General features: G+C 49.4%; 2 non-coding genes across 2 annotated transcripts; both read right to left on the bottom strand.

Moving 5' to 3' along the window:
* Positions 1–731: 731 nt before the first annotated feature.
* Positions 732–885, bottom strand: LOC149251127 (5.8S ribosomal RNA). Its single transcript, XR_016267488.1, has one exon. It is a non-coding gene; the product is annotated as a 5.8S ribosomal RNA (ribosomal RNA).
* A 2,672-nt stretch (positions 886–3,557) lies between these two features.
* LOC149251128 (18S ribosomal RNA) lies at positions 3,558–5,353 on the bottom strand. The gene has a single exon (XR_016267697.1). It is a non-coding gene; the product is annotated as an 18S ribosomal RNA (ribosomal RNA).
* Positions 5,354–7,942: the final 2,589 nt, after the last annotated feature.

The following is a 7,942-nucleotide window of genomic DNA, read 5'->3' on the forward strand; positions in this document are numbered from 1 at the left end:
GGGAGCATATATGCCTGCGCCTCTTTTGTGACCCGCTCCATTACTTCGCACTTTTTTCTTGATCACCGAATGCTCATGTTCGAATTTCCATCTTCGAATGAATGCCAAATCCTCCAACACCTTTCCATATTTATACGAGCGGTTGGGCGAGTCGATGCCCAGGCGAACTCAACCACCGCATGCCAAAACGCCCTTACACGTTGCAAACTTGCCATCTGATTTTTGGTCGACAAACAATCCTTCATTCAAGTCGCCCCAACATGTAAGTCGGCCCGTGGGTTATGCCAAATGCTCCTACACTATAAACCAACCATCGCTCCACCTCTAATGCACATTATACTAATGTCCCTTCGCACATTTGGGTCATAGAGTTCGCACTTCGCACCGACGGGGAGAAACCGAACCGCAGGTCCTTACACCGCGTTTCCCAGACTTGGGTAGCAATTTTTGTTGTGACGCGAAATGGAAACCCCGTGTGTGTCCGCTGACTTGGGTAGCAGTTTTCATTACACAGCGAAATGGACACCCCGAGTTCCCCAGACTTTTGCGGCTCTTCGTGGCCCCACGACATGGAAATCCGAAGTTCCACAGACTCTCGGGCGATTCAGGGTGTGCCGACGCACGCCACGAAACATCGCTTGAGGTATTTCAGCCGAACGCACCACACGCGGCATGGACGAATAGCTCCGTTGCTCCCTAGCATATTGCAGGGAGCGCGTTTGAATGGGATGCGAAGCCCAGACAGATGTTCCCTTGACCGAGGCCTCGGGTGCAAATTGCATTCAAAAACTCAATGATTCATGGGATTCTGCAATTCACACTAAGTATCGCATTTTGCTACGTTCTTCATCGTAACAAGAGCTGAGATATTCATTGCCGAGAGTCGTTTCCACGTGTATTACCAAAAAATCAGCCACAAAACTGAATAGGGGCACCCCCCAACAACAAATGTAAGGCCAAGGGGCAAAAGGAGGAAAAACGCATGAGAGAAAGAGAAACAAAGGTGTCTAACCCCCTCACAGGGGGAGGCTCGAACAGAGGACAATCTCCCCCAGCCCCACGCCCTCGCAAAAAGGGGGGAAATGCGTGGAACAGTGATCGAGAAGGACTAGGGTGGCCATCTCAGGAGCTCGCACTACTTTTAGCCCTTCCCTGACACCAGCCCACAACGATTCCCCCTTTTCTCCGTAGAATTAGGGACCGAAAGGAAGAAAAGGGTAGAAAACAAAGTACAAATAAGGCACAAGCCTCCGAAAGCCCCGTGCCTTCGGAAAAAGGGGGGAACTGAAGGGGACGACGATCAAGAAGGACTAGGGTGGCCACCCCAGGAGCTCACACTGTGTTTCGTCCTTTCGGAACACCAATCCACAACAATCCCACCTTTTCTCCGTAACGCTAGGAGCCACGAGGAAGAAGGGAAGAAAACAACAAGAGAGAAAGGGATATATCAACCGTGGCTATCGGCTCACAAGGGGAGGCTTCAAACAGAGAACAAGATTCCCCAACCCCGTGCCTTCACAAAAAGGGGGGAACTGCAGGGGACGGCGATCGAGAAGGACTAGGGTGGCCACCCTGGGAACTCGCACTGCTTTTTGTCCTTCCCGAACACCAATCCACAATAATCCCACCTTTTCTCCATAAAGCTAGGGGCCGAAAGGAAGAAGGGAAGAAAGCAACATTAAAGAAAGAGAGATATCAAACGCGTCCACCGGCTCACAGGGGGAGACTCAAACAGAGAAAAACCACCCCCGTGCCTTCGAAAAAAAGGGGGGAACTACAGGGGACGACGATCGAGAAGGACTAGGGTGGCCACCCTCTGAACTTGCACTGCTTTTTTTCCTTCTTGAACACCAATCCACAACAATCCCACCTTTTCTCCGTAAAGCCAAGGGGCCAAAAGCAAGAAGGGAAGAAAACAACAGGAAAGCAAGAGATATCAAACGTGGCTATCGGCTCACAAGGGGAGGCTCAAACAGAGAACAAGCTTCCCAAACCCCGCACCCTCGGAAAAAGGGGGAACTGCAGGGGACGACGATCAAGAAGGACTAGGGTGGCCACCCTAGGAACTCGCACTGCTTTTCGTCCCTCCCGAACACCAATCCACAACAATCCCACCTCTCCTCCATAAAGCTATGGGAAAAAGGAAGAAGGGAAGAAAACAACACCAAAGAAAAAAAGATCCCAAGAAAAGAGAGAAGCTCAACAGCACGCTGAGTAGATGTCCGCTAACCAAAAAGAAATCAAACAAGACACCCAATCAAAAGAGCATCCCACCTCTTCACACCCTCCCACACGCATTCAGCACAACACCCTTTCCAGCTTTACAACATATAGCAAACAACCAAGCAAATAAATCACAACCTAAAACTGACGAATATAAAAGACAAGGGCCACGATGAGACCAGTGTCTGGAGCATGTCACTGAGAGGCACACAGCCCCCCAACCCAGCGGCACAAGGCTTCAAACGACAAATAGATCGCCGCCAATAACACAAACCCACCCCGCTCTTGCACCCCTCCGTGTACAAAACACCCAACAACCTTTCCAGCGAGAGAGTCAACAGGGGTCAAATAATCAAACTCCAAAGAGGAGTTGTCACGGGCTGACACTCAACGCTGGAGAAAGCCGCGGGCCACAAATACATCGATGGTGCAAGGCCACTAGAGAGAGGGACCTTCACAAAGCACACACCACGAAACAAAGAAATGACGCAAGTCCCACAAAAAACCCACAATCCAAAGGGAGGAACAAATACACGACCCGCTACTTCTTTTTCCCTCAGAAGGGGAGTGGGTCACAAGAGGACGAGGAATTCCCTTGATGGCAAAGGCACGAGATAAGATTGCCACCATAATGCCTGTCGGTGGGGAAAATTGTGATCTCGATGGAGCTCAGACCGAGGGATGGGTTTTTCATTACCTCAACACCCAACCCTTCCGCGAGGGCATGTCGAGGAACGGTCGGGAGGGACTAGGGTGGCCAGCCCAACGAGTTGAACCACTCTTCATCCATCCCATACTTGACCGCACCCCGAAAATCTTGCCTCACTGAAGATTTGAGCTACCAAGCACACGCGCAACCACTCCCTCGGCCCAACCACCAGCAAAAAAGCTCACCCAAGCAACACATCAACCGCCGCCGCCTTTTCGAGAGAACCAACTATGGAAGCCCGCACCCTTGGCCCGTGCCTTCCAACGAACAAAAGACTGAGCACCGCTGCTACAAATGAGTCCAAATTTATCCATTGTATTTACTGAGCACCTCAACTCTGCAGCAACCATGCACAGCCAAACAGATTGTCCGAAGGGCTCCCAAGAAACAAGCTTCCGGACCCCTTGCAGAAGTACTTTGGGGGGAAGAAAAACAAAGGATGGGTGGGACAAGCACAAGCATGGCTTGCAAGCACACACGAAAAAACAAGCGTAGTTACCTCGAGACAAGCAACCAACAATGTTCCCGCCAAACACCAAACCCGCTCCCCTAGAGACGCACCACAAATTCCCACATTGCAATCGAAACCCAACCAACCCGAACCAAAAAAGAAAACCCCTGCTATCAATGATCCTACCGCAGGTTCACCTACGGTAACCTTGTTACGACTTCTCCTTCCTCTAAATGATAAGGTTCAATGAACTTCTCACGACGTCGACAGTGGCGAACCACCATCGTTGACGCAATCCGAACACTTCACCGGATCATTCAATCGGTAGGAGCGACGGGCGGTGTGTACAAAGGGTAGGGACGTAGTCAACACGAGTTGATGACACGCGCTTACTAGGAATTCCTCGTTGAAGACCAATAATTGCAATGGTCTATCGCGATCATGATGCAATTTGAGAAGATTTCCCGATCCTCTCGAACCAAGAATAAAAACTCGTTGGTTGCATCAGTGTAGCGTGAGTGCGGCCCATAACATCTAAGGGCATCACAGACCTGTTATTGACTCAAACTTCCATGGCCTAAACGACCATACTCCCTCTAAGAAGTTGGCCGCGAAGGGGAACCTCCGCGTAGCTAGTTAGCAGGGTAAGGTCTCGTTCGTTATCGGAATTAACCAGACAAATCGCTCCACCAACTAAGAACGGCCATGCACCACCACCCATAGAATCAAGAAAGAGCTCTCAATCTGTCAATCCTTACTATGTCTGGACCTGGTAAGTTTCCCCGTGTTGAGTCAAATTAAGCTACAGGCTCCACTCTCAATTCCTTTAAGTTTCATCCTTGCGACCATACTCCCCCTAGAACCCAAACACTCTAATTTCTCAGAAGGTGCTGGCGGAGTCCTTAGAGCAGCATCCGCCGATCCCTGGTCGGCATCATTTATGGTTGAGACTAGGATGGTATCTGATCGTATTCGAGCCCCCAATTTTTGTTCTTGATTAATTAAAACATCCTTGGCAAATGCTTTCGCGGTGGTTCATCTTTCATAAATCCAAGAATTTCACCTCTAACAATGAAATAAGAATGCCCCCGACAGTCCCTATTAATCATTACTCCGGTCTCGAAGGCCAACATAATAGGACCAGACTCCTATCACGTTATTCCATGCTAAAGTATTCAGAGCATAAGCTTGCTTTTAGCACTCTAATTTTTTCAAAGTAACAGTGTCGGAACTGCGACCCAGCCAATTAAGGCCAGGAGCACACCGCCGACAAAAGGGACGGAAGGGTAGGTGCACACCGAGTAGGCGGACCGACCCTTACGACCCAAGATCCAACTACGAGCTTTTTAACTGCAACAACTTAAATATACGCTATTGGAGCTGGAATTACCATGGCTGCTGGCACCAGACTTGCCCTCCAATGGATCCTCGTTAAGGGATTTAGATTGTACTCATTCCAATTACCAGACTCGATGAGCCCAGTATTGTTATTTATTGTCACTACCTCCCCATGTCAGGATTGGGTAATTTATGCGCCTGCTGCCTTCCTTGGATGTGGTAGCCGTTTCTCAGGCTCCCTCTCCGAAATCGAACCCTAATTCTCTGTCACCTGTCACCACCATGTTAGGCCTCTATCCTACCATCGAAATTTGATAGGGCAGAAATTTGAATGAAGCATCGCCAGCACAAGGGCTGTGCGATCCGTCGAGTTATCATGATTCACCGGAGAAGCGGGCAAGCCCGCGCCAGCCTTTTATCTAAAAAATGCATCCCTTCCAAAGAGTTGGGACTTGGTGCATGTATTAGCTCTAGAATTACTACAATTATCCGAGTAGTATGGTACCATCAAAAGAACTATAACTGATTTAATGAGCCATCCACAGTTTCACAGTCTGAATTAGTTCATACTTAGACATGCATGGCTTAATATTTGAGACAAGCATATGACTACTGGCAGGATCAACTAGGTAGCACCCTCCCGCTTCAAAGGGCATTCTGGGTGCTCTCTTACTGAGAGCCAACCTAAACACCCATCAATTCAAAGAAATGTCAAAATATCATGTAAAACTTTTATTCCTTGCACCTCTTGCATCCCAAGAAGGAAGCACACCCAACATGCCAAGGACATGGCAAACAAATGGGCAGACTTGCCGAGCCACAATGCACCAAGGCCACTCCGGAGTTTGCAACCATGGCCCAACCAACAAGAAAATGAGAAATCACTCACCGACTCCCTTAGAAATGCCTCCAAAGGTCTCCACGCCCTGCACCGAGGGCACCTAGGAGTCCACCCGGACAGTAGCAACGATGGACCTCGATCACCCGATCGCCTGTGGTAGCCTCGATGCAAAGGAAACAAATGGAGAAAGACCAACCACGCAACCTCTATATTACAAATGAGCCACAACCCTCCCCGCCCTCGCACCGAGGCCACCTAAGAATCCACCCGGATAGCAGCAACGATGGACCTCGATCTCCCGACTGCCTGCGGCAGCCTCGATGCGAAGGAGAAGGAAGGAAATAAAAAGAGGACGACTGACCACACAAATCCTATCATAGAGAGGCCATACAAACCTCCCCGTCCCGCACTGATGCCACCTAGGAGTCCACCCGGACAGCAACAATAGTGGACCTCAATCGGATGATCGCCTGCGGCAGCCTTGACACAAAGGCAAGGGAAGGAAATCATACAAGACAAACCGAGCCCACAACCTCTCTTAGAAATTCCCCCCAACCCACCCCTCCCCTCCCCGCACAGGGGCCACCTAGGAGTCCACCCGAACAGCAGCAACGATGGACCTTGATCGCATGATCGCCCGCGGCAGCCTCAATGCAGAAAGGAAACGGAAGGAAATAAAACAAGACCAATCGAGCCCACAACCTCTCTCCGAAATGCCCCCCGACCCTTCACGCCACGCACCAAGGCCACCTAGGAGTCCACCCGCGACAACAACACCGGTGGACCTCGATCACTTGACTGCCTGCGGCAACCACGATGCGAAGGCAAAGGAAGGAAGTAAATGCAAATCAAGAGGGTCGCTACACAATACAGGAACACATATCCAAACAGGAGGAGGAGGGATCGGGCAGATCCGCACCCCACACACCCTACGTACAGGCAACCTAGGGGATTTCCCACAACTTTACCGACCGGACGATGAATAATTTTCCCCTACAGCCACCTCCACGCAAAGGAGGGAGGTCGAAGCATTCAACCTCGAAATCCTTCTTCCAGATAGCCCCCACCATCGATGATTATACTAGCAAGCCTCCTCCCCATTGGACCACGAGCGCATACACAATTGAAACAACAAGTTCCCCCCAACCCTCCCCGCAAAGAGGCCACCTAGGATTCCACCCGAACAGCAGCAACGATGGACCTCGATCGCATGATCACCTGCGACAGCCTCAATGCAAAGGAAATGGAAGGAAACAAAACAACAATACCAACTGAGCCCACAACCTCTCTTTGAAATGTGTTAGAAAATTATATATTACTGAGCAATGGAACACAAAATATTGCAGAAATATAAACACAGAAAACGCACAAAACAAGAGAGACACAGATATACGTGGTTCACCCAGTTTGGGCTACATCCACCCCGAACAGCCAGTCCTTCCTTTCTATTATCTAGCAAAATGAAGAGATACAACCTACAGCAAAACTGCTGTAATATCCTCTGTTTTCTCTCACAGCCTAACCTCTATTGTTTCTCGCTCACCGAATACACATCTATCTCAGCCTCAAATACAATGCCCTCATATAAAGAGAGGGGTTGCCTTCTAGGGCAAAAAACCCTAAACTAAACATAAGTTCTACCGTCAGATCATCCGCCTAATGAACGACCCAGATTGACTAGAAATTACTATACTTTTACAAGGCAATTTTACAGTTGTTTTTAGCTTCGGGGGCGCTGCCCCCGAAACCCCCCGCCAGGGGGGGGCTCCATAAAGTCGCTGCCGCCCCCCCTGGACCCCCTACGGCAATGATCATTTTACGGGCGGCGTTGCTGCCCCATTTTGAACTGGGGTCCAAAATGCCGGTACTATAGAAGATAATCAGGCTCCACACCCAACAATATCCCACTTGGAGACTGATTGTAGCAACTCCACCGCTGCTCCATTTGCTGGACAATGACTCCTCTTTGGACCTGGCTGTTTCTCATCTTCATCGTCATCCTTGAAGACCAACTGAAACTGAGCATATTCTCAGTTTCTCCCTGGTTACAACTTTTGTTAGCATATCTGCAGGGTTCTAGCTAGTGTGTATCTTTTCCAGCTTCAACTCTCCATCTTCCAACACTGATCGTATGAAATGGTACTTGAGCTGTATGTGTTTTGTCCTGGAATGAAATGCTAAGTTATTTGCAAGATGAATGGCACTTTGACTATCACTGTATAACGTGCCCATATCATGCTCCTTACCCAATTCACCCATAAACCTTTGTAACCAAATCATTTCTTTACTAGCCTCCGTAGCAGCAACATACTCTGCTTCTGTTGTTGAGAGTGCAACAACACTTTGGATTTTTGAAACCCAACTGACAGCTGTTCCTCCG

This window comes from Pinus tabuliformis, chromosome 7 (assembly GCF_031772625.1).
Source record: "Pinus tabuliformis cultivar Carrire ecotype Pingquan chromosome 7, CPIR1, whole genome shotgun sequence".
NCBI classification, from domain to species: domain Eukaryota; kingdom Viridiplantae; phylum Streptophyta; class Pinopsida; order Pinales; family Pinaceae; genus Pinus; species Pinus tabuliformis.